Genomic DNA, 27661 nt, shown 5'->3' with positions numbered 1-27661 from the left:
TTCAGTTTTATCCTTTTGCAATGTGTATAACCCTATTGGCATTGACCTTACCTTCTGGAATGACTTCTCCAAACTTCTTTCTTCACACACGAATGTCAATTTAATTGTTGGGGGTGATTGCAATCAGCTGATGGATCCTTTCCTGGATCACAAATCACAGACCAGGTACACTCCCAATAAAATACAAAAATCCTTTTGCAAAGCAATCTCCTCTAGAGGATTAATAGACTCCTGGAGACTCTCCCACCCAGATTCCCTAGACTTTTCATTTTTTCCCCGTTCATTCCTCTCACTCCCGGATTGATTATATCTTGCTCACTCAACACACCTTTCAATTCGTAACTAATGTTGAAATTGGCTCCATCCTTATTTCGGACCACGCCCTGGTTATTCTGGACTTGGATTTTCCCACACCTACTCCCAACTCCCGCCGTTGGCGTTTCAACAACTCTCTTCTTCTAGATCCACAATTTATTGATCAGTTCACACATTTCATGGATGACTTCTTTCACAATAACCTTAATTCTGCTTCTCAGTTTCATTTCGTTTGGGATGCTTTTAAGGCATCTGCCAGGGGCTTTATAATCGATTTCGTATCGCGAAAAAAGAAACAGGCTATCACCAAATCATCTAGCATTCTTAAACAAATTAAGGAACTTGAACATATCTTCTATACATCTAATTCCCCTGATGCTCTTTCTTCCGTCGTTAAAGCTAAAATTCTATTTAATAAATTCTCTTACGATTCGGCTTGTAATCATCTTTTAAAGTTCAACTCAAAAATGTACGGAGGGCGTAATAAAGCTGGTAGGTCTCTTGCAAACTATCTCAAAATTAAGAAGCAGAAATCTAAAATAGCAGTTATAACTGACGCTGGGGGGTCCGTCACAGTACGGATGATGAGATCCTTGATTGCTTTGTTCAATATTACTCCTCTCTATATACCCGAATCAACCCTGTCCCCTTCCCAAATTGATTCCTTCTTTTCTGACATCCCCAAGTCCTCGCCCGCTGACCTTGACTTCTCTTCGCTGGATGCCCCCATTTCGGATAAGGAAATCCTTCAGGCAATTACTCTCTTACCCAAAGATAAGTCCCCTGGGCCCGATGGTTTTACTGTTCGTTTTTATTTTCAATTTAAACACTGTCTCATACCTCATCAATCTTCTCTGATTTCTTCTTTTCTCTCTGTGGGTGAGTCTAAAGGTTCTTTTACCCAAGCTATGTTGTGCCACTCCCTAAAAAGGATAAGGATCCCTTCCTTTGTAAGAACTACCGGCCCATTTCTTTCATCAATACTGATTGTAAAATGTATGCAAAAATTCTAGCTTCTCGGTTGAATACTGTTGTTCCAGACCTTATCAACATGTATCAGTCCGGATTTGTTAAAGGCAGGTCTATTACGGATAATTCTAGAACTCTCCTTAATATTATTCATCTTGCATCGAGTATGAAAACCCCTTAAGCCGCCATCACTCTCGATGCGGAAAAAGCCTTTGATAGGGTCAACTGGGATTTTATGTTTGGGGCCCTTCGCTGGCATGGCTTTAGTCCTCATATTATTAAACTTATTCAATTATTATACTCTGCCCCTTCCACTTCTATATGGGTTAATGGTGCTCAGTCTTCTTACTTTCCTTTGCACAGGGGTACCAGGCAAGGTTGTCCCCTGTCCCCCCTCCTTTTTATTTTAGCTTTGGAACCTTTCTTGGAAAAAATTTGGTGTTCTCCATCTTATTCTGGTTTTGTCTACAAAAAATTGAACATCAAATTCACGGCTTATGCTGATGATATTTTACTTTATATATCAAATCCTGCCACTTCTTTACCCACTTTATTCTCTTTACTTGCTGATTATTCCTCTGTTTCTGGTTATAAGTTGAATATAGATAAATCTGAAGTCTTACCCCTAAATAAATTTTGTCTTCCACATATGTTCCATGGTTCTGGTTTTGAATGGAATCCTAAAAGTATTTAATGCTTTGGTATCTTATATACGGCCTCTATTAAAGATACTATCAGGATTAATCATAAGGATATCCTCTCCAAGCTCTCCTCTCTTATTGAACGATGGTCTCCCCTATTTCTTTCCTGGTGGGGACGATTAGCGACCATTAAGATGATGCTTCTCCCCATAATCAATTTCTATTTGTCTATGTTGCCCATCTCCCTCCCAGCTTATTTCTTTACCCTGATCAACTGCATCCTTGTCTGTTTCCTCTGGAACAATCGTAAATCCAGGATATCTTTGTCTCGCCTTCAACAACCCAAACACTCTGGAGGTGTTAATTTTCCCAACCTCGTTCGTTTTCATTCCTCTTTCACGCTAAAACAAATCTGGCTGTTTCTCGCAGATTCACCCTCTTCCCTCAGCACTGCTTGGAGCGCTTTAGAGCTAGCTCAAATCACACCTTTCCCCTATCGTGCTGCTATCCTCTTATCTCAACCCCCGAAACGATTTCTTTCCCCTACCTTTAAGCTCTCCAGGGCACTCTCTCTCTCCTTATTTCGATCCTCCTATTCGCAACAACATCTACACTCTCTTACCCCTTTATGGTATAATCACTCATTGAAAATCAATAACAAAGCTCTCTTCTGGAAAAAATGGATTGATAAAGGTATTATGCATGCGATCCAACTTTTTGTTATTGGCTCCCTAGTGGATTTCCCAACCTTCTGTTCCTCTTCTCAATTGTCCACTAGGTATTCTTCTCAGCTCCGTGATTTTTCCATAGCCCTTTCTGCTCTTAACTCACACCACATTACTTTATATGATACTGTCCCACCTGATGCCACCATACTGGACTTAGCTACTCCACACAAAGCTGCTTCTATTTATAAGATTCTCTCACGCCCCCCTCTCGACCGTCCCAAATCCAAATCTGAACTTGCGTGGGAAAAAGATTTGGCACAGGATTTTTCTTTGCAAGTTTGGGAGTCTATCTGGTCTAAACTCCACTCTGTGTCTCGCTCGGCTAGCACCACTCAAACCCTGTATTTTTTCTATAATCGCCTTTTTTTTACTCCCTCTGATCTTTTCAAGTTTAAAAGTCTAGATTCCAGTCAATGTTGGTCCTGCCCTCACTCTGATAGCAATTTGCTTCATATGTTTTTTCTTTGTCCCTTGGTCAAATCCCTTTGGAAACGTATATGGTGCAAGCTGAACGAGATTCTATGCTCCAGTCATGATTTTGAAATTGTTCAACTTTTTTTGGGTGGTTCTTCTCCCATTTGAAATGTTTCCCACATTGTTCGTCAATTTATAGATCTGTTTATAGCTATTTCTTTGCAGATTATTAATTCGAACTGGAAAGATACCTCAAAAATCTCTTATGCTGCATGGTGGAACTTATTATGTCATCATCATAGACTAGATCGTGCCCATGCTACGACTACCCCTCTTCTAATTAAAAGAGATTTGTTATGGCTGCCTTTAACTAACTTTCTTTCCAGACATGTACCTTAACATGCCCCGTTCTCTTTTTTCCTTCTTTCTCTCTCTCTCTCTCCTTCCTACTCCCTCCTTTATCTATTTTCACTTCTTTTACGTTTACTTAACTTCTTTTCTTCTTTTCTCTCCTCTCTTTTCTGTCTTCTTCTTCCTTCTCTTTCTTTCTTATACCTCACAAAATTTTAAAATGGCATTTTTCTCTCAGTATATTCATTAGGTTTCCCTTTTTGGGATTTGTTTTGTATTTCACATTCAGATTGTAGTAATTCCATTTCTTTAATTTCCTATCTCTGCTTGTGTTATGTACTAATGTATTTACTTGGCATATTTAATTCAATAAAGCCTTCTAAACTGTAAAATGTTCAATGTTTTTAAAGCACGAACATTATATAGTGAATAAGTACACGCTTTTAATGTATTGCTCCTCGCTCTGTCTTGAGCGGGTTCAAAGTGGCAGTCGCTCTGTGTCACTTATATCTGCGGCAGTAAAAGAGGTGGGAGAGCTTTACCTAGGCAGGATACTGCCTGCAGCAAGTGTTAAGAATGTTCTAGTGATCTTGCACTTTTCTCTCTATTATATGGCTCAATACTGGATCACAGATGCTCCAAAAGTTGGAAGTTTGTTGACTCTGACATCACAAGCCCCCTCCGTGTTCGCATTGTAGCTTGGCATTGCCTGACCCATGGAAGCGCTCTATATAAACATCGTGCATGAATACACAGGTTGTCATGGCACTTTAAACATTTCAGCACTTGCTACAAAGCTTGTCTATACACACTAATTCCTGCTAAAATTGCACTTTTGTAAGTATTGTTTTTAAGTCGAGGACTGCGTCGCACTTACTCGTCTCCTGCATCTCTTTATTCTGTCTTATTCCTCTCATGCATCTCTTCATTCTGTCTTACTCCTCATGCATCACTTTATTCTGTCTGTCTTTTTCCTCTCTGGCATCTCCTTATTCCATCTTACTCGTCTCCTGCATCTCTTTATTCTCTCTTACTTTTACTCCTCTCCTGCATCTCTTTATTCCGTCTTACTCATTTAAAGCATCTCTTTATTTCGTCTTACTCCTTTCGTGCCTCTTTTTATTCCATCATACTTGTCTCCAACCTATCCTTATTCCGTCTTACTTATGTCTCCTTCGTCTCTTTATTCCATCTTACTCCTCTTGCACCTTTCTAGTCTCTTGCTCCTCTCATGCATCTCTTTATTCCGTCTTACTCCTCTCGTGCATCTCTTTATTTCGTCTTACTCCTCTCGTGCATCTCTTTATTCCGTCTTACTCATTTAAAGCATCTCTTTATTCCGTCTTACTCCTCTCGTGCCTCTTTTTATTCATCATACTTGTCTCCAACATCTCCTTATTCCATCTTACTTTTGTCTCCTTCATCTCTTTATTACATCTTACTCCTCTTGCACCTTTCCAGTCTCTTCCTCCTATCATACATCTCTTTATTCCGTCTTACTCCTCTCATGCATCTCTTTATTCTGTCTTACCCCTCTCATGCATCTTAATTCTGTCTTAGTCCTCATGCATCTCTTTATAGCATGTTACTCCTCCTATGCTTTTCTTTATTCTGTCTTATTCCTCTCATGCATCTCTATTCTGTCTTACTCCTCATGCATGATCTTTATTCTGTTTGTCCTCTCGTGCATCTCTTAATTCTGTCTTAATCCTCTCATTCATGCATCGCTTTATCCTGTCTTACTCCTCTCATGCATCTGTATTCCGTCTTACTCCTCTGATTTATGCATCTCTTTATTCTGTCTTACTCCTCTCATGCATCTCTATTCTGTCTTATTCCTATCATGCATCTCAATTCTTTCTTACCACTCATGCATGCTCTTTATTCTGTTTGTCCTCTCATGCATCTTTTCATTCTCGTGCATATCATTATTCTATCTTATCATGCACCTCACTGGTATGGGGTTTACTCCTCTCATGCACTTCTCTAGTCCTCATCTTACTGTCATCATGCAGCTCTCTGGTCTGTCTTACTCCTCTCTTGGATCTCTCTAGCATCTCCAGCATGTGTCTTACTCCTCTCATCCAACTCTTGTCTCTTACTCCTTTCATCCACCTCTATAGTCTGCATCTTATTTCTCTCATCTATCTCTGTAGTTTCTTACTCCTCTCATACATTTCTCTAGTCTTTGTCTTACTCCTCTCATGTACCTCTGTAGTCCATGCCTTGCTCTTCTCATACACATTGTTAATCCAAGTCTTACTCCTTCCATGAAGCTCTCTAGTCTGCTTCTTACTCCTGGAGTGCCCACTGCCTTTGTCTTACTCCTTCCATGAAGCTCTCTAGTCAGTGCTTGCGGGGGCAGTGTAGACACTTGGGGGTAGGGGCACAGTATGGTGCCACCAGCATGGGTCACATGGTGCGCTGTACGGGGGCAGGTTGGTACCAGGACGCTCACCTCCCTTTAAATGTGTCGTAATAGCGGAGGGGTGGGGCTGCCGGGCTCTACCCGGGGATCGGTGCCAACCCGGAGCACCTGAATCTCTCTCAAAGGCACCATGCCCACCAGGACGTGGTGCCGACAATCCTGACGTTCAGGGCCTCTGACTCCACTGGCTCTTGGGCTCGCTGCTGTGTGGTCCAGGATATGCAGGGCAGTCTCACCTCTTCCCGTGCTGGCTGTTTCCGCATTCCATAAAGTAGCGGATTTGCATTTTTATTCCCGGATGTCACTATAATATTCAGTGGCAAGCTCCTGTGGCCGATTTGCGTTTTTCTCTCCTTGTTTAGTTTCAGCGCGCGCTACTGGTACTTATTAATGCTAATATGTGTTAATATGTGTTAATCCTGGATTTTCTGTGCCTCTGTTCCCCCGGTTTTCCTGTGCCTCTGTTCCCTGCTTGTCATCCCAGTTTTTCTGTGCCTCTGTTCCCTGCTTGTCATCCCGGTTTTTCTTTGCCTCTGTTCCCCCGGTTTTTCGGTGCCTCTGTTCCCCCGGTTTTTCTGTGCCTCTGTTCCCCCGGTTTTTCTGTGCCTCTGTTCCTTGCTTGTCATCCCGGTTTTTCTGTGCCTCTGTGTGCGTGGCTCTGTCTGTGTGTGCACATGGCTCTGTCTGTGTGTGTGCATGGCTCTGTCTGTGTGTGTGTGCGTGGCTCTGTCTGTGTGTGTGGCTCTGTCTGTGTGTGTGTGTGCGTGGCTCTGTCTGTGTGTATGTGTGCGTGGCTCTGTCTGTGTGTGTGGCTCTGTCTGTGTGTGTGTGTGCGTGGCTCTGTCTGTGTGTGTGTGTGGCTCTGTCTGTGTGTGTGTGGCTCTGTCTGTGAGTGTGCGTGGCTCTGTCTGTGTGTGTGCGTGGCTCTGTCTGTGTGTGTGTGCGTGGCTCTGTCTGTGTGTGTGTGTGCGTGGCTCTGTCTGTGTGTATGTGTGCGTGGCTCTGTCTGTGTGTGTGTTACTCTGTCTGTGTGAGTGTGTGCGTGGCTCTGTCTGTGTGTGTGTGTGGCTCTGTCTGTGTGTTTGTGGCTCTGTCTGTGTGTGTGTGTGTGTGTGCGTGGCTCTGTCTATGTGTGTGTGCGCGTGGCTTTGTCTGTGTGCGCGGCTCTGTCTGTGTGTGTGTGCATGGCTCTGTCTATGTGTGTATGTGTGGCTCTGTGTCCGCGAATACTCTCTACTACTCTCTAAAGCTCACCTATTGCCATTGTAAATGACAATACCATTTATTTATGTTTTTAAAAAAAAGATGAAAAAAAATGTCATGAGCAATGCCAATAGCTCTACCTTTAATAATGCCAAGGCCATTGCATTGTAAATGCTTGTTATAATTTATGCTCCACAGAGATTTCAGTTGGCAAAACATCCTGATTTAAAAGTGGATTTAACAATAATCCATACTTTGTCATCCAAGGATAGAACTTATTCATTTTGAGTCATTGGACTGCATAAGTTTGTACTTGTAAGATCCAGGTTGTGTAGTTTCCACTTTCCAAAAGGAACCGGGCGTTTTTGAGCAACATTAACCTTGGCCAGATTGATTCCATGCACCCCCTCTGGATATGTCCTATATGCCAGATAGATCACAGTGCCACCATAAGCACCCCTAATTCTAGATAGGTAGCAAACAGTTTTGGCAACCACAGAACATCACAAACCTGACTCCCTCAGGAATGGAGGTAGCAGACCTAGAACCCCTTCGGTCATGCTCTCTTTCTCTCAGAGAACTATACAAAGAATACACAGAGGGAAGTTTTTTGATATTTATTGAATCATTGTGAGTCTTGTATGAAAAATATGTTCTGCAATGAACAATAGACAGAAGCAGATAAGAGTAATTAACAATTTAAGGATAGTGAACGGAATGAAGAGTTCCATCATCTTGGTAAAACAATGTATATATGCTAGCATATGAAACAATATTTAGATAGCGTACTCCTACAATGAACTTCATAATCTAAGGGGCACATTAGGATTGCGGGCGGACTTTGTCCGCCCGCCATCCTGTCGTAACAAGGGACCACTCGCCATAAGGGCGGGGGTCCTGTATGTGCCATTAGAATGCGCCCGCCACTGTGGCTGGAGCATCCTGCATTCCTAACATTGTGGCGGGCGGTGCACTCAGCACCACCCGCCACAATGCCAGGGAGGCATGTTGTGCACTTCCATGCACAACATGGCAGGCACCGCGCGGTGCCTGCCATGTTGTGCATGGAACTGCATGGGGGTACCATAGGTACCCCCCCCATGTGCACCCCCAAGCAGACTCCGCATACCTTTCCATGGCGGCAAAGCCGCCACAGAAAGTCATCTGTAATGAGTCATTCTAATATGGCTGGCGGTGTCTATTAGACACCGCCACCATATAGAACCCTTTTCCTCCCGGTCGACATATCGGCGGTGGACCCCCCAGCCATAATAATATGGCAGGGGGTCTTTTGTACAGGGATGGCGGGCGGATCGCCACCGCCGGGCCGGCGGTGACTATCCTAATGGGACCCTAAGTGTCTAAGGTGTGTGTTTATCCTGAAGGGAAGGAATGTAGGTACCCGTCTTGGTCACAGGTTGGACATCCCTCCTCGCAGAGGGATCAGTAAGCAGCTGAGCTGAAGCTTCAGCATGTGGTGTACTCACAATGACAGCAAGTGATCCTCTGTCTAAACCCCGAAATGCTTGTTTATTTATAGCAAAAAGCATCCTTACTCCGAGCCATGACCTTAGTGAGGCAGCCATCGTTTATGTTCTATACATAGTTGCATCGCCTCATGGACGAAAAACAAATAATCACATTTGCACAATGGATGTTCAGACCTTGTACGGGAAGTTCAAGATGTCATGATAGTGTTCTTACGAAGTAGAATTTGTAAACAAATGTGGTTTCATGGAAACTAATCCTGAACGGTCACACACACAAATGTGTGTTAAAAGTCATTGTGTGACAAAAAAGGCAGCTTAGGAAAAGGTGTGTTTATAAAATGGAAGGGTATGTCAATAAAGTTAAAAGTATATTCCTGAAAAATTAATTACAAAATCTAATCTAAAAATCTATTAAAAAAGGTGATTATACAATTTGAATGCCAAAGCATACAGTAAGTCATCTTTCGAAAATATGGAAACTAATAAAAAAGAAATTAACAACAATTTAAGATGTTATCAACTAGCAGAATGAAAAGGTTCACCCCAAACAGAAGAACCAAATGTTATCTGTTCCCAGTGGTAGAATAAACATTTCTGTTCCCAACAACTGCATTCGAAGAAGCCAGAACACACCCCAGAGGAGGTTTATTATGCAATAGTGTTTCCATCCAGCCCCCACAGCAGTCAGTGGAAGTTCAACCAAACCAGAGCCTAGATCCAATTCACCAGGAGCAGAAGGTTCCCAGGAAGGCTCATAAAGTGCAACCAGCAGCAATGGAATACATAGAGGATAGTGAAACAAATGGGCCTTTAAGGAGTCCACCATTACAATTATATAAAAATACTCAACCAATTGTGTTCTCAGGCATAAGTCTAAGGTACACTCGAAAGTGCACAGCAGACAGCGTAACACCGGCTGTGTGCAATGGAGCCAAACAGGCTGAAATAATAGAAACCAGAGCTCATTCTGTTCTCAAAGCAAAGGTGGGCCAAAGCAAAGTACCGTACGTTCACGGCACAGCAGCGCATGTGGTAGTGCCAGCTCTATTTGTTATTGAAATGGTACATCAGTTGCAGGGCAGAGAAATTAAAATCCCAGTCCCAACAATCAGGAGCAGAACCAGCAGAATATCTCCAAAAATGCTTCAGAGCATGGAGTGTATGAAGAAGGATGGAATGACTCTGGAAACTGCTAACCAACCCAGAGCCTATACTTTTATAAAAACAAAGTGGGCTATTCTTGCTGCATCAAATTTAGTGGGAAGTTACTTCGGAGAAGTGACTGTATTTCTGAAGAGGACCCTGCAGCTTGAAGTTCAAATGTCTCATTCGCAGATGTTAAGGTCACATCTTTTTTAAACAGGTACGCTTTCAGTTTGCTGCTGGCACCAAAATGCAATATTGGAGAGATTTATCAAAGGTCAAAGTATTGCCTCCCTAACTGTACGGGCAAGTGGTAACAGTATTTGTGTACAACCAGCGACAAAGGAAGAAACTATCACCACATCTTTTTTAAACAGTTACGCTTTCAGTTTGCTGCTGGCATCAAAATGCAATATTGGAGAGATTTATCAAAGGTCAAAGTATTGCCTCCCTAACTGTACGGGCAAGTGGTAACAGTATTTGTGTACAACCAGCGACAAAGGAAGAAACTATCACCAAATAGGCAACCCCTGATGTCCTCCCATAGCAACCTTGACCGTTCAGCATCAGGTAGTTCCCATTAAAGAGGAATCTGAAAGCTGGATGTATCATGGTGCAGGGTGCAGGAAGAAAGACATTTGTGCTCACTAAGGATCCACTTAAAGTATACTCGCAGTCAGAACCCTGAGACAAACTTCAGTTTCCCAATCGGAAAGACATGGTGGTACGGCGTCCTTCCATTTTTACACATTTCTCTTCTGGCCAAGAGCATGGCATAAAAGAGGAGATATTTGGACCCTTCACCCTCATCCATAACTCCAAAAATTACCAGTACTGGATTTATCGTGATCTGACGACCTAGGGAGGTTGTAAGTGAAGTGCTTAAAGAGTCCCAAAATTGAGATAACAGGAGACATTCGTAAAACATGTGTAAATCCGAAGCCGCTATTTCCCCACACCTTGCACAGGCAACCGGTCGATCTATAGCAAATTTTGACAGCCTTTGCGGCGAGTAGTAGGCCCTGTGGAAGGAGAAAAGATGGTTTCTTCGGAGCCACGCTGGTTTCACTATTTCCCATAATATCTGGAAAGAGCCAAGCCAAAGAGTTTCCACATCAAGGTCTGGAAAAGAACTCCCCCAGATTTTATCGGGCAGTTGGAATTCGCCATCCATCTCATCCAGCATTGAGTCATACCAAGAGGATACCTCCTTTTTTGCAGGAGTTTTAGCTAAAAGTTGAGACTCTAGATGGTTGCCCCTACCTAGTGGGGGTCCAAACCTGATGGTAGATTGCGCGTGGGCCCAACTATCTGTAAGTACTTGAACCTAGACAGATTAGAGCCTGTTCTAATACTTAACAATTCCCAAGATAAAAGGACCCCATCGACAAATAATTCACCCCACACTTTCAAACCCCCCTCTCTCAAAGGTAAAGCAAGGTTATCGTTAAGCCAACTTGGTCCCCCAGGTAAATACCACAAAGGAGCCTTGCTTGAAAAATATCCTAGTTTCATGGTATTGCTGACCTTAGTCCATGTTATAGCCATGCCCTGCAAGACCTTCAGTTTTATTTTATTTTTAAATTTTGGGTGCCCGAATTTAAAAAGAAACCCCTCCTGTGGCAACCCTGCCCCACTTAGCATGGCACTAAACATACAACCAATCACGAAGTTGGTAGGTGTTTTCAATAACATACGGGAATGAGTGAGTTGAAATGCCCACGCGTACAGTCGGAAATCTGGGGCTGCTAACCCCCCCTTCTGCCTTCGACGCCTCAGTTTTTTCCAGGCAATTCTGGGGTTGCGCTGGGCCCAGATGAATGAGTTAATGTCACTCTGTAATTTAACCAAAAGTAATGGCTCAAAATAAAGAGGTATTGTCTTAAACAATCTCTTTCCGATTGGCAGACATCTATGTTACAGACCTCAAAACTCGATCTAATGAGATCAGGTAACACAAACAAGAGAGCCTGCTGGCATCTCCTGAAGTGGAACTAATTTTGAATCACACAGGGATTTTTTTGGGGGGGGGGGTTTCCCCCCGTTTGGTCCAATGATTATGCTACCTTCGGAACCCTTTGCTCCTTTCTTTGTTGGCTCACCTTGCCCTGTTGATTTCGGTCTAAAGGCAGGTTTACCTGTGTAGCAAAACAGTGCCCTTATGGTTGCGGAATATGAGTCCTTGGGTTTGCGATTTCACTGATTAGGTGACTTTGTAGCAATACTGGTCTACCTATCCAGTTATCTGAGGCAGTGTGTCGCTCTCTATTTGACTTTATCGAAGCAACCAGTGTAGCCAATGAGGCCTAAAAAAAAAACTAAAAAAAACAACAACAAAAAACTTCAGTTTCCCTATTTCGACACCGAAATTTGAAAGGTAGTTCCCAATACTCATGTACAATCCCTACCTGCAATCCTTCGTATATGCCCACTTGGTGATATTGCAGACAGTACTGAAAATGAAAGGTCAAGATCGGCAGGGTGATTTGCCCTTGGATTATCCAATCCGAGGATGGTCGTTCAGCAACAGTGAAAGGTAATTTCTCTAGTATTTCTATGTCTAACATAGTGTACATTGCATCTTTTTGTGCCACGAGTATTCACTGTTTTGTAAGGTGGTAAGGGGAAAACAGACTTATGGCATTGATATAGGCACATGGCCAAAACGTAGTGTTTGTAGTGTTCAACTCAATAGTGCAATAGATCTAGGCTGTGACTGCCCATGCTGTAATACGGACATATCTTGTTGAATAATGTCTATGTGGCCAAAGTAACCATTCTTTCCAATTGGGGTCTGATAAATTGTATGTGTCATTACGCAGCATGACATCTAATGTATCCTCACTGTATTTTGTGAATTGCCACCAGTTATCAAAACATGTAAATGTGGGAATGCATGGCGTGTTCAAATCTTTCATCTTGGCTAATCTAAGACATTTTGTTTATTGCATAGTTTTGTTCAGGTAAAACATTTGTTGTTGAATCAGGCTTGCTCTAAATAAGGCCTCAGTTCCCTGAACCTGCAAATTTGTTGTTCCTCAAATTGATTTCACATCTATAGTGTCCCTCCAAAAGTCTACACCTTCTGCAGACAATTGGGAAAGAAAGGAAGCAGAAGAAATCAGCTTGGTGTTAGTCAGCATATCTCTTTCTACACGTGAAGGTGCAAACATAGAGCAATAGGAGGCAGGGTATGATGTATCATACCCATAAAAATAAGCAAACTTCTGTTCAAATGTTCTCAAATAAACCTGTGGTGGTGCAGGGCAATGCTATCATTGTGTGCAATTGAAAACAGCACTTGAAATATTTGCTTTGTGCAGAAAATGATGACCGTAATGTTGAAAACAAAACATTTGATCATAATCAGATGCACCTTCATGCAATTCATTAGAAGAAAACTTAGAAGAATACTCTAGATCCTGCAGCACTCCATGCACTGCACCAATGTCCCAATTTTCAGGAACATCTCCAGGGGTAACAATATTATTCAATGATATTTTAAACAGATACACAATTTACAAAAATCAAGTAGGCCAATACACATCATAATATACCCAATCCCAAACAATCCCATTGGGAACAGGGATACCTGAAATGTTCACCAGGGAAAGGTGTCTTGGTTCTCGGTGAGATGACAAATGGAATTCAATGACCAAGTTCACCAGTTGTACTGCAGAGTGTTCTGGGAGATAGTGTCAGGTCAGAAGTAGGAACACGACTGTCAGGAAACCAATCTAAAGGAACAGGAACAGTAAAAAATTGTAATCCAAATTTGTAGCCACGGAGAAACAAAATATGTACTTTTCAGCCAAAGATAGAAGCCCGGACTTTCAGTTTAAGCGGCAAAGGTGGTGGTGGTGGAGGATCAGACAAATCCAAAGAGAAGAACATTGATGAAGTACTCAGAGGCAGTCCGATCTATTTTTGGCAGCTCAGCAGGTTGTGCAGAACTGGGAGTGGACTCGATCTGTCATACATTCACATAGACTGAGTTCATTTCTGGTTTCCAAATTCAAATCTGTGTTTCTGTACTAGTCGACTGTACAATTGCTGTAGTCATTGCAACAGGTGGAAGCCATACTTCGTTGTTGTTTATTTTTGTTTCTTGTTGGAGAGAGGATGCGTCATTAATTATTAAAGCTTCCATCTGAACTTCCTGTATGTTAGCGAGAGGAGGCAGGACCTACTCAGGAGTGCACTTGGCTTACTGTTGAGAATCAGTCACATAGTGTGCTTTGATCATCTCAATGGAGACAAATCTTTTGTCTTTGCGACAAGCAAGAGGCAGAAGAAGTAAAGTTCTGGTAACTTCAACAGCCAGAACAGGTAGAAGAGCTCTGTAGGAAAGTCCCAATTCTATCTTCTTCACAATTTTCTACTTGCCAGAATTTGAAACTTCGGGCCACAGGCAGGTCTTGCAGGCACTTCCTTCACGCCCCCAGTGATGGTGCGTTTTACTTGGGCGTTGCTATGTTCGTCGCGGAAGCTGTTAAGTTCCTGTAAAACAGCCAAACATTCATTTATATCAAATGGTGTTTCCACTATCTCTGTGCTGGGATTGTAAAGGTCTGCGACCCACATCTTTACCCCAAATATGATTTCATAGGGAGTCCCAAAACTCAGGAATTTTCTAGGCAGGTTGTTGAGTGCCCTCTGGACCCCATATAAGTGATGTACCCAACTGTGGCCTGAGCACAGTACCCTCGCTCTTAAAGACTCTCTAAGTCATGCTTTTTCCTCTCCACAACCGAATTTCTCTCAGGACAGTTTGGTGAGGAGAAATGCAGAGTAAACCCCAAACATCCCATGGCTTCTTTGTAAGCCCTAGAGCTAAACGATGGATCCGGATCAGAAAGTAATGTGCCTACTGCATATGTCCCAATAAAGACTTGCAGATCCTTTATACCAGTTCAGCCAACCACTGTGGCCATACTCATAGGAATTGAGAGCAGCAATCCACTGCTACCAAGATATACTTGTAAGCCTCATCTTTTTACAAAGGGCAGCAATGGTCCATACAGACACAAGCCAGAGGTTTGTTTGAAATCAGTAGAGGCGTCTGTGGTGACCCCCCCCTGTGAAACTCTTCATCTGCTGGCAGATGTTGCATTTAAGGACAAAATTCTTGGTGGGTTTGTAAATACCAGGCCACGAGTAGCATTGCTGCAGTAATTGAAATGTAGCTGCCACCTCAGCGTGAGCAGATGCCAGACCATTGTGTGCAGCTAGTATTAAACCCATCCTGCGATCAGTGTTTGGTATTTCTCCATCCCCCACTCCAGTAATGTGATCATACAGAATATTTAGTGTATCTAACTTGTAGGAGTACTTGAATAGAAAAGCTTTCAGCAGGTGGGTGTCCTTGCGAGCAACACTGGCAGCCACCTTGATGTCTGTGTCTATCCTCATACTTAAATGAGTAATTACAGCAACTGCAGCAGTGCAAACTGTTGCATTTGCGGATACATCAGCAATGGAATTCCTTGCAACGTGAATGCTGGCACATTGATGACTCGATGTATGTATCACATGAGTCCGTGGCAAGCCTCTTTTCAGCTTTGTCACTTGTTTCGAAAGCATTTTATGCTTGATTGTGCACCCTTTTAAATCTCTGAATCCGTTCTGGCTCCAGTAGTGTATATATTCATTGAACGACTGGACACAATAGTCCAAATCACACACTATAAGTGTGGGGAATCTAGGATGCAAATTCTCCAGTCACTGAATTAGAGCCTTTAGTTCAGCCAACTGTGCTGTGCAGTTACCAAGTGACTGCATCTAGGTTTTTCAGGATGGAATTCTCAATTATGCATGGGTCCTTTCATACTATGGCAGGCTGGGGAGAACCATCAGTGTATATTTCATTTGGCAGAGGATATTCTTGTTAGTACTGCATAAAACTTGTGTTTGTAGTGCAGCATCAAATATGTAATCTACATCAGCTACACTGAGTTAGCCTATTGTATCCGAATCACTGACAGAATATCAACTGCAGAAATATCGACAAAAAAAATATCGGAGGCGAAATATCGATGTCCACAATATCGAAGTCCTATCTACATTATGGTAAGTATAAAAATATTGAGAAAAAAATATAATTGTAAAAAATATAGTTCTTAGAAATATTGTTTTTTATGTTTAAAAAATGTAGTAATTAATACATATAATTAAAAGAAACATAGTTACACATATTTTAAAATGTTTAAAATTATAACTAATACATGTAATGTAAACATAAATTAAACATATACGTATAAAATATGATATATATACTTACTTAACAATAATTATGAATAATTATTTTAATAACATAAATTGTTAAAACATTTTATAAATTATAAATACATATATACACATACACCAATAATATATAGTACAAATATACAAAAATATATAACTAATTTAAAAATTACAATATTTTTAATCTTTTAAAAAAAAAAATTATACACTACATTAACTAAAACAGTAGAGAAAATATTGGATAGCGGAGGGGATAAAATTACGATTTCCACTCCAGAGAGTGCAACAGTAGGGAAAGTATTGGCTAGCGAAGGGGTAAAAATGACTATTCCCACTTCACTAAGTGCAACAGTAGGGAAAGTGTTGAATAGCGAAGGGGTAAAAATTACTATTCCCACTCCAGTGAGTGCAACAGTAGAAAAAGTGTTGGATAGCGTAGGGGTAAAAATTACAATCCCCACTCCAGAGAGTTCAACAGTAGGCAAAGTATTGGTTAGCAAAGGGGTAAAAATTACTATTCCCACTCCAGTGAATGCAAAAGTAGGGAAAGTGTTGGATAGTGTAGGGGTTAAAATTACTTTTCCCACTCTAGAGAGTGCAACAGTAGGGAAAGTGTTGAATAACCTAGGGGTAAAAACTACTATTCCCACTCCAATAAGTTCAACAGTAGGGAAAGTGTTGGATAGCATAGGGGAAAAAATTACTATTCCCACTCCAATGAGTGCAACAGTAGGGACAGTGTTGGATAGAGTGGGGTAAAAATTACTATTCCCACTCCAGAGAGTGCAACAGTAGGGAATATGTTGGATAGCGTAGGGGATAAAATTACTATTCCCACTTCAGGAAGTGCAGCAGTAGGGAAAGTTACAATCCCCACTCCAGAGAGTGCAACCGTAGGGAAAGTATTGGTTAGCGAAGGGGTAAAAATTACTATTCCCAGTCCAGTGAATGCAAAAGTAGGGAAAGTTGTGGAAAGTGTTGGATAGAGTGGGGTAAAAATTACTATTCCCATTCTAGAGAGTGCAACAGTAGGGAATATGTTGTATAGTGAAGGGGTAAAAATTACTATTCCCACTCCAGTGAGTGCAACAGTAGGAAAAGTGTTGATAGCGTAGGGGTAAAAATTACTATCCCCACTCCAGAGAGTTCAATAGTAGGGAAAGTGTTGGATAGCGGAGGGGTAAAAGTTACTATTCCCACTCCAATAAGTGCAACAGTAGGCAAAGTGTTGGACACAGTTGCTAAAAAAGTTACTATTTCCACTCCAGGGAGTGCAACAGTAGGGAAAGTGTTGGATAGCAAAGGGGTAAAAATTACTATTCACACTTCAGTGAGTGTAACAGTAGGGAGAGAGTTCAATAGCATAGGAGTAAAAATTACTATTCTCACTCCAGGGAGTGCAACAGTAGGGAAAGTGTTGGATAGCGGAGGGGTAAAAGTTACTATTCCCACTCCAATAAGTGCAACAGTAGGCAAAGTGTTGGACTCAGTAGCGAAAAAAGTTACTATTCCCACTCCAGGGAGTGCAACAGTAGGGAAACTGTTGGATACCGTAGGGGTAAAAATTACTATTCCCAATCCAATGAATGCAACAGTGGGGAGAGAGTTCGATAGCATAGGGGTAAAAATTACTATTCTCACTCCAGAGAGTGCAACAGTAGGGAAAGGGTTGGATAGCGTAGGGGTTAAAATTACTATTCCAACTCCGGAGAGTGCAACAGTAGAGAAAGTGTTGGATAGCGAAGTGCTAAAAATTACTAATCCCACTCCAGAGAGTGCAACAGTAGGAAAAATGTTGGATAGTGTAGGGGTAAAAATTCCTATTCCATCTACAGGATGTGCAACAGTAGGGAAAGTGTTGGATAGCGTAGTGGTAAAAATTACTATTCCAACTCCAGAGAGTGCAACGGTAGGGAAAGTGTTGGATAGTGTAGGGGTAGAAATTACTATTCCCACTCCAGAGTGTGCAACAGTAGGGAAGGTGTTGGATAGTGTAGGTGAAAAAATTACTATTCCCACTCCAGTGAGTGCAACAGTAGGGAAATTGTTGGATAGAGTGGGGTAAAAATTACTATTCCCACTCCAGAGAGTGCAACAGTAGGGAAAGTGTTGGATAGCGTAGAGGTAAAAATTACTGTTCCCACTCCAGAAAGTGCAACAGTAGGGAAAGTGTTGGATACTATAGAGGTAAAATTACTATTCCCAATCCAATAAGTGCAACAGTAGAGAGAGTGTTCAATAGTGTAGGGGTAAAAATTACTATTCTCACTCCAGAGAGTGCAACAGTAGAGAAAGTGTTGGATAGCGCAATGCTAAAAATTACTATTCCCACTCCAGAGAGTACAACAGTAGGAAAAATGTTGGATAGCGTATTGGTAAAAATTCCTATTCTAACTCCAGAATGTGCAGCAGTAGGGAAAGTGTTGGATAGCATAGGCGTAAAAATTACTATTCCCACTCCAGAGAGTGCAACAGTAGGTAAAGTGTTGGATAGCGTAGGAGTAGAAATTACTATTCCCACTCCAGAAAGTGCGACAGTAGGGAACCTCTTGGATAGCGTAGGGGTAAAAATTACTATTCCCACTCCAGAGAGTATAACTGTAGGAAAATGTTGGATAGCAGAGGGTTAAAAATAACAACATGTTTATCGCATAAATAATTTTTTTAACTAAATAACCAAATAATAATTAATTAACAATACAATATTTATGAATGTCAATACATTAAAATTAAAAATGACTTTAAGAAAATTAAATTACTACTACTTACTATTCCCACTCCAGAGAGTGCAACAGTAGGGAATATGTTGGAAAGCGTAGGGGATAAAATTACTATTCCCACCTCAGGAAGTGCAGCAGTAGGAAAAGTTACAATCCCCACTCCAGAGAGTGCAACAGTAGGGAAAGTATTGGTTAGCGAAGGGGTAAAAATTACTATTCCCAATCCAGTGAATGCAAAAGTAGGGAAAGTGTTGGAAAGTGTTGGATAGAGTGGGGTAAAAATTACTATTCCCACTCCAGAGAGTGCAACAGTAGGGAATAAGTTGGACAGTGAAGGGGTAAAAATTACTATTCCCACTCCAGTGAGTGCAACAGTAGGAAAAGTGTTGATAGCGTAGGGGTAAAAATTACTATCCCCACTCCAGAGAGTTCAATAGTAGGGAAAGTGTTGGATAGCGGAGGGGTAAAAATTACTATTCCCACTCCAATAAGTGCAACAGTAGGCAAAGTGTTGGACACAGTAGCTAAAAAAGTTACTATTTCCACTCCAGAGAGTGCAAAAGTAGGGAAAGTGTTGGATAGCAAAGGGGTAAAAATTAATATTCACACTCCAGTGAGTGTAACAGTAGGGAGAGAGTTCAATAGCATAGGAGTAAAAATTACTATTCTCACTCCAGGGAGTGCAACAGTAGGAAAAGTGTTGGATAGCGGAGGGGTAAAAGTTACTATTCCCACTCCAATAAGTGCAACAGTAGGCAAACTGTTGGACATAGTAGCGAAAAAAGTTACTATACCTACTCCAGGGAGTGCAACAGTAGGGAAACTGTTGGATACCGTAGGGGTAAAAATGACTATTCCCACTCCAGAAAGTGCAACAGTAGGCAAAGTGTTGGACACCGTTGCGAAAAAAGTTACTATTTCCACTCCAGAGAGTGCAACAGTAGGGAAAGTGTTGGATACCGTAGGGGTAAAAATTACTATTCCCAATCCAATGAATGCAACAGTGGGGAGAGAGTTCGATAGCATAGGGGTAAAAATTACTATTCTCACTCCAGAGAGTGCAACAGTAGGGAGAGGGTTGGATAGCGTAGGGGTTAAAATTACTATTCCAACTCCGGAGAGTGCAACAGTAGAGAAAGTGTTGGATAGCGAAGTGCTAAAAATTACTAATCCCACTCCAGAGAGTGCAACAGTAGGAAAAACATTGGATAGTGTAGGGGTAAAAATTCCTATTCCATCTACAGAATGTGCAACAGTAGGGAAAGTGTTGGATAGCGTAGTGGTAAAAATTACTATTCCAACTCCAGAGAGTGCAACGGTAGGGAAAGTGTTGGATAGTGTAGGGGTAGAAATTACTATTCCCACTCCAGAGTGTTCAACAGTAGGGAACGTGTTGGATAGTGTAGGTGAAAAAAATACTATTCCCACTCCAGTGAGTGCAACAGTAGGGAAATTGTTGGATAGAGTGGGGTAAAAATTACTATTCCCACTCCAGAGAGTGCAACAGTAGGGAAAGTTTTGAATAGTGAAGGGGGAAAAATGACTATTCCTACTCCAGTGAGTGCAACAGTAGGGAAAGTGTTGGATAGCGTAGAGGTAAAAATTACTGTTCCCACTCCAGAAAGTGCAACAGTAGGGAGAGTGTTGGATACTGTAGGGGTAAAATTACTATTCCCAATCCAATAAGTGCAACAGTAGTGAGAGTGTTCAATAGTGTAGGGGTAAAAATTACTATTCTCACTCCAGAGAGTGCAACAGTAGGGAAAGTGTTGGATAGCGTAGGAGTAGAAATTACTATTCCCACTCCAGAGAGTGCAACAGTAGGGAACCTCTTGGATAGCGTAGGGGTAAAAATTACTATTCCCACTCCAGAGAGTATAACTGTAGGAAAATGTTGGATAGCAGAGGGTTAAAATTAACAACATGTTTATCGCATAAATAATTTTTTTAACTAAATAACCAAATAATAATTAATTAACAATACAATATTTATGAATGTCAATACATTAAAATTAATAATGACTTTAATAAAATTAAATTACTACCCACCCTCTTCCCCTATAAACCAACAACCTGTTCCTAAAATAAATTAACACAATTAATATAATAATCAAGACATTAATTAATAAAAATTAATAACCAAATAATAATGAATACACAATAAATTAATTACCAATACCAATAAATACAGATTAATAATTACTTTATAACAATAAATTACATCCCACCCTTTTCCCCATAAACCCACAACCCGATCTTCAAAAAAATAAACTAAAATTAAAATATAATTATCACTTAATCAATTAATAAAAATCAATTACCAATTAATAATTAATTAACAATAAATTAATTAACAATTCCACAAAATAAAAATGCATAATTACTTCATTATAATTAAATTACATCCTACCCTATCCCCCTATAAACCCACAACCTGCTCCTAAAATATATTAACTCAGTTAATAAATGTATCAATGAATCAATTAATAACAATCACTTACCAATTATTAATTAATTAATAATGAAGTAATTATCTATACCAAAAAATAAAAATTAATAATTACTTAACTATAATTAAATCACTTCCCACCCTATTCCCCTATAAACCCACAACCCGCTACAGAACTAAAATGCAAAATGTAATTAAATATAATTAATCATTTCTAAAATGTATTATTTAATTTACTATAACTAAATTACTTCCCACCCTATTCCCCTATAAACCTATAATGCGCTACTATACTAAAACTCCAAATGTACTTTTATAAAAATTACTAACTTCGAAAAAAAATTGAAAAAATACTGAACAGAAAATATAGAACACACACATATAAGATACGTACTAAAATACATAACACTAATATAAACATCGATATTATTAACAACAATATTTTTGCAAATGATATTACTGACTTCGATATTAACAAAAACAATATTTCTTACCTTCAGGTCAATAGTCTGGTCACATGATATTCTTGATGTCGATATTCTATCCCTTTGATATTTCCAACTCGATGTTTCTATAGTTTGAAATGAAAAAAATTGATATTATGTCTGTGCACCATTGTATCCATCATGCATCTAATGCTTTAGCATTTGGAACACTTGCTCGGGTGGCTGCCTCTAAGGTCAGCACCGGAGTCACTACATAACGCGTTTACCATGAGCCAGGGCTCACTCTTTCAACACAGCAGGCTGTGTAGTGCTGTCAATAGGTTTATGAACGGACAAAACGCATTTCAGCATTAGTGTGTAAATGTGATTTATATTCAATCGGTGCAGTGTCACTTGTACGTAACATAGGTATACCCGGATGTCCACGCAATGCCGTGGATCACCAAGTTCATGTTTACACGTGTGTAAGTGTTTTGAAGCTATCATGTCAGCTTATACGGAACGTACATTTTTGTGTGTTCCTCAGTCCAATGCGTGCTGGAAAACTCTAGACGTATCAGGTTGTAGAACGATTTAAACTATTGTGAGTAATCTTGAAAGTATGTTCTACCAAAATTTTGAAACCCCACCATAAATTGCTGTCTTTTCAATGACAACTCATACGGCAATACAATTACACTGAGGTGGGCGGCTTTTGATTCTTTTTTTTAAATAAGTTTGTAGCCCATGTGAGCAAAACACAGAAATATGTGATCCACTCTTGTCTAGTGTTTTAAGAGGTTCTCATCTGTCATATATATGTCATAGACAAAGGACAATACCTGGTCATCACAATATTATAATAACTCTCTTATGCTGGCTGAAAACAGCCCAGGGATATTCTTATACCCCTGAGGCAAACAACAGAATTGCCCCTGAGAGCCTAGAGTTGAAAATGTGGTAAAAATCAGCGTCAAGGAGCTAAATTCTGATAGAAAATTCATTTGAGATATCTAGTGTTGTTTTGTATTTCCTCCGCACTATGTTGTTCATTACTACGGCACTGTGTGTATTGTAAACTACTAATGTGCGAGTAACTGTGTTTAAGTGTCTGTAGTCTAATACTCAATTATATGAATGATCTGGTTTCATCACAGAAAACAAATGTGTATTCATTGATGAGGTGTAACTTTCTATTACATTCCAATATTCAATTTGTTGGAGGATTTCCCTAACAAGTCTCTTAAGTTCATGCTTAATAGTTTGTGGGTTTGTCCTGTGGTTTTGTCCTGAGTGAAATCTCATGGTAAGGGAAACCATCATCCCATCCCGCATGGTTGCGATATAACGCAGTAGCTAGCTCTAGTACCTACTCCGTGGCCTATGAATGTATAACTGATTCTGGAATTAGGTCAGAAAAAGCAAGTAAAATTACCATTCTCCGGTTTGGGCACTTCATTACCAAATCCGGTGGCCAATTCTTCTCAGCCAAGAGAATGTATAACCTTGTGTTACGTCTTTCCAAAAAAGAACATTACTGTTTCTGAATACATCCCCCTCCAATTAGAGTGTTATATCATATAAACGGTGTGGGATGCTTACCCTAGTATCCGGTGTTTCCACCGTGATATACATACTCAGTACTCTGACAATCCTTCAGGTTCTGGGGAACTAGTGTGACTTCTGCTGTGCTGTCCAGCATTGTCACTGCCACTTCCTTGCTCAGAAGCAGTGTCCTCAAAATCCAGGCATGCCTGAACTTAAGTCTGGCTACCTTCTTCTTTTTAAATTGAGGCTTGGAACGTTTAGGTTTAGCTTCCTGTTTAATGGTGCAGTCAGATGAGTGTTGTTAGTCCTTCTTTGTGCACATATGCTCCTCCGATCTGCGCTCCGAGCACCCACCTATCTCGGAATGTTTATTGAATGACTCCTGAAAGGAATTAAATGAACGTGTGTCAGTATCCTGATAGCTGTCAGGTGGTCAAATAGTATCACAGTTTTGAAGTTTATAGCGTTTTTCAATGGCTTCCTTTGTAGGAGACCCACCCTGTGATTTTGTTTAGACTTTGTTTTCCTTATTCTCTTACGTCTTCCTACTAGAAGAGTCGAGTGCTTGCTTCGAGTTATCCTTTTCAGAATTATTTTTTCACTGTGGTTTACCAGGTCTGGGTCTAAAATTATATCTATCCAGCGTATCTTGGGTTTCTTCAATAATTTTTTTAATTTGTGCTCCTGTTGTGCGAAAGCCAAACTCTTTAGGCGTTGGCGTATGGCTAATACTGCTGCTTCTCCCTTTATGTTACTCAACATAATGGCAGATAAGGTGGATAAATTGCCCATCTATTTCATCCCCAACTTGAGGGGAGGTTCTGCCCTGTACTCATTCTGGATCTGGTTTAGCACTTCAGGTAAAGCAGCCAATAAAGGGGTGCCATGTATTCTGGTATATCCTGCAGCAAAGACTGTACCCCAAGTTGTGCAGTCTTCTACAGGCGGGAACCATCCCCATTGGAAGTAAATAGTCAGCATTCTGTGTTTTTCCTGCAGGCCCTTTATGGGGAACACTGCCTCAGCTGGATTGTTTTTTGTGCAATCCCGAATGGAATCCCCTCCCATCTGACAGGAACTTTCCCTATGACTGTATTTAGAATTTGCAGGATGAGGCCAATTGAGGTTGTGCCGCTTGAGCAGTCCGCGCAGGGTTAACTATTTAAGTTTGCATAATGAATTGAGACAAATGTCTGTATAATGTTACTAAATCTTTGTATACTGTCCGTACTTGTGCTTATGTTAAATTAACAACATTAGGATGTGGGGTGTAGCTGGCTAAGACTAGCCATGTTGATCCCTTATTGCTTTGGAAACCAAGTCTAACGTTTGCTATTGTGTGTGATAAAGTGTAATTAAACCAATGTATATGTTCTGGCAGCAACAAGTAGGTGTCCCCCAGGAGAGCAAGAACACACCCACACACTGCACAGTGCCCCAACTACACCTCCTTCATGTGCCCACAATATAAAGCAAATGGCAGACAATTGAAACAAAAAGACCATCCTTACAGGGGGCATACATGTGTGCAGTTGGCATTGCAGGGGCACACACACATCAACACTACTCACAAAGTCACCCCTTCACACTTTATGACTACTCAAGTGCACACATTCAAATGTACCCATGTGACTACCAAGACAGGCCATCCCAAGATGACCATACATCAACACTGCTGTTTACACATCAAGAAAGATCACACAGACATGATGGATCCTGGCCAGCCCGCATGTAATCCTGTGGATGAAATTCCCCTCTGTGCTGGTCGTGCATCCGAACATGACATGTGTACAATTTAGCAAACCTGACCAAAGAATGATTAGGATAACCGTAGATCATCACAAACAACCATCATTGCAACCTCAAGCATCAGAGTCCAGAATAAGAAAAGTGCCTGTCACCTCTGGCAAACTCTGAAAAAGTGACACAAGCAATTGGCAATGTTAAAGTGGCATACAGAGCATGTGTCTCATGAAACCATACCCATACAGAAAACACTTTATTTAGTAAGGACACTGACAACACAGACAACAGGAGTAACTGTCTTTATTACATATTACCCAGATAGGCATCAAAAGTAGACAAGAGCAAGGCCAGTGGCCAGTCCATAGTTCAAAGGGAGGACATGTGGGCATGAGAACCTGCACAGGGGATGGGCATCCAAATTACAAACAGCAAGGCCAGTGGCCAGTCCATAGTTCAAAAGAGGGACATGTGTGCATGAGAACCTGTACAGTGAATGGGTGACACTGCACACTGCCATGGTCAGCAACAGAGCTAGGGGGATAACTATGGGCAGTCCAGGCACCGCTGTGGGAGGGATAGGTTGAGGAGGGGCACTTTGCCTCTGACGTGGCTGTCAGTCAAACTGGGAGGTGGCTGATTGTCAGGCCCAGTTGGAGGACTGGACCGAGGAGAGAAGACCAGCTGAGGGCTCCCAAAAGCCTCCGGCTTTGTGAGCCAGAGGGCTGCTTAGACCGGGTGGTGTGGTGGCATGTCGAGGCCGACACATGCTGCCGTGAGACACAGTCTGTGAAGGTAAATGTGGAGAGCTGCCTCTCTACTTCTTGGGGATTTGATAGCCCAGAACAGTCTTACTAGGAGTGGGAAGTGGGGCGGGCACAACAGGCACACTCTCCACCAAAGGTGCATCAGATGCAGGTGGAGGCCCTCCCTCTGGGGATCTGCTGGATCAAGTGTTACGCTTTGCCTGGCCTTGCCTTTTCCCCTCCATCCCCTGTTGACCAGATGCACCCCCAGAGTTGTGGTTGTGGGTGAATCTGCCTTAAAGGGCTTTTTCTTCAGAATCTTAGCAGGCACCAGCTTCACAGCAGGCACGGCAACTGTGCCTATCTTTGGGAGACGCTTTTGGGGTGGGAGTGTCCTTGGATAGGGCTGATAAGGCATGTGAGCTTGAGGCCTGCTTTTTGGCTTGATGCCCCTGAGTGTCACCTGAAGGGCTTTTGCCTTTGCCTCTTGTTTGACTTTTGTTTGTTTGTGGGATGAAGTCTGCACTCTGGCCCGCTTGGGGTGCTGCTGTTGTGTGCTGCGTGTGGTATACCTGGAGAAAGTGGGCTGTGGTGTGTTGTCACTCTCGCCAGATGTAGCTACTGGCAGGGGGTTGCTGAACGGACTGGAGCTGGACTCTAAGCCTGTGACAGCTAATTGGCTGCCATCACTGTGGAGGACAAAGACTGGACAGTCCTGTGTAGCACCCACATCAGAATGAATGCCCTCCATGAAGGCAACTACCTGTGCCAACATCTTGTCATGGTCTTGGAAGGCTTTCCGGAGAGTTGTCTGGCCCACACAAAGGCTGGCGCAAAAGGTCCACAGCCTCAACACTGAGGGCAGCAGGGGAGACAGGGGCAGTGCAGCGATGCCTGGGGGAAGGACACTCTTCCCTTCTTACTGTTGGGAGCACATGCAGCACTAGTGGAAGTAGCTGGGAGGGTGGGCACTGGTCGATGTGTGGTGGAAGAGGAGGCAGATTTCCCACTCCCTGTGCCGGCCAACATCGAGGAGTCACCGCTGGCGTCAGATGACATTGAGGTTGGTGTTTCTGGGCGTGATTCCTCAAGGGCACTCTTGTCCACCTCTGAGGTGCTGGTCACATCAGTGTCAGTGAGCTCATGTGTAGAAGTCATGCCCGAAGCTTCACCACTGGTGTCCGTCCCATGTCCTTCTGTGCCCTCGGTAGATGCTGCAAGAGACAGAGACGTAGGCTCAGTTTAGTGCCATACACACAAATACATCATATGCAAGCAAAACACGTTGATGATACCCCCATGTTGCACACCACTCAGTGCAGTCTGCATGTGCAACCTTAATTCAAAACTCAAAACATGCATGGTAATATGCACACTTGGCATGAATCAACCATGTCACGTCCCCACAGCCAAATAGCTTGCCCGTGCCTCTGTGCAACCTGACATACAGATGCCTGTGAGCATACCTAGGTCCCTGTAGGTGAAAAAGATGTACATCTCAACATGTTGACACAGTCACATATGGAGTCACCATAAGGGGACAACACAGAAACAGACTCCAAAATGTCATTTTGCAATGGCCATGAGCTCCTGCCATCCACCATGTTGTGCTTTGGTGCACAACTACAGTTGAACATTGGTGGCCAATGTGTAGTTCTCACAATTTTGAGGTCAGGCACTGCACACATCGATGAAAGCACACTCAGATGAGGAACGCTGCCATTCACTGCCAGGGGATGTCCATGACTCCCCTAATGCAGCCGATGCCATAAGGCCACAACTCTGCATGCAATGTTAAGGGCCATTACATTAAATACATGAGGAAGTACTTGTAGCAGAAATGCTTGACAGCTGCACCTGATACAGAAGCTATTTACAAGCCATTCCATCACACCAGAAACATCACCCGAGTTCCGCACTGGCTCAGGGTTGGAATACATGCAGTCACTCACACCCAAAGTCACCCTTTTCAGAATACTCACCCCCAACTTGCTGCGTATGGGCCCTCAAAAGTCCATCCGGCTCTGGCTGTGTCACTGCCAAGATGTGGGCCATTAGTGGTGTCATGCTCCTGCTCGCCAACCTGCCAGTCCGAGGGAGCAGGC

Source organism: Lissotriton helveticus, chromosome 3_1, assembly GCF_964261635.1.
Source record: "Lissotriton helveticus chromosome 3_1, aLisHel1.1, whole genome shotgun sequence".
Classification (NCBI taxonomy): Eukaryota; Metazoa; Chordata; class Amphibia; order Caudata; family Salamandridae; genus Lissotriton; species Lissotriton helveticus.
The sequence above is the reverse complement of the archived record's forward strand: the minus strand, read 5'-3'. Positions refer to the sequence as shown.